This window comes from Nannobrachium achirus (assembly GCF_963921795.1).
Source record: "Nannobrachium achirus genome assembly, chromosome: 14".
Taxonomy (NCBI): domain Eukaryota; kingdom Metazoa; phylum Chordata; class Actinopteri; order Myctophiformes; family Myctophidae; genus Nannobrachium; species Nannobrachium achirus.
The window spans coordinates 51,474,937-51,475,517 of NC_137821.1; positions in this window are offsets into that span (position 1 = coordinate 51,474,937).

The following is a 581-nucleotide window of genomic DNA, read 5'->3' on the forward strand; positions in this document are numbered from 1 at the left end:
TCAGTACAGTACTTGAGTAAATGTAATTACTAGTTTGAATGGTCCATTCCTATTCTCTTTGAGCCTAAGGAATGCCGGTCCTGAATGGGTGGAGTTTATCAGGTGGGCACTTGGTTCACATAATAAAGTCATTTGTCACGGTGAATAGGCTTCATATTGGACCGGTTAGGTGAGTCTTTAACTATGGTTTAACCCATTAAACAGGCCGCAAACTATTTCAGGAGCATTCTTTCCAGACTATATATAGCAATAGGAAGGGCACGCTCCCACACGCCACCACCGCCACACACCTGTACAGTTTACTGTATGCTGCATTGCTGAATGCTGACATACTGAGGAGTGACAGACCGAAAGAAAGGAAACTTTTATATTCTGGGATGGCCAGGGATGTGCAGAGAATGTTAGAGAGGCAAGGGCTGACATTTCTAAAAGGGCCATAGCAGATCTCCGAGCTCACAATGTGTTACGCTGCGACGCGCTGTGAGCTTGGAGGTCTGCTATTTTCAGTGCTTGATACTGCACTGAACTAAGCATAATCAAGTCAATACTGGAGATGTGGTGTAACGGCATGGATTTCTACA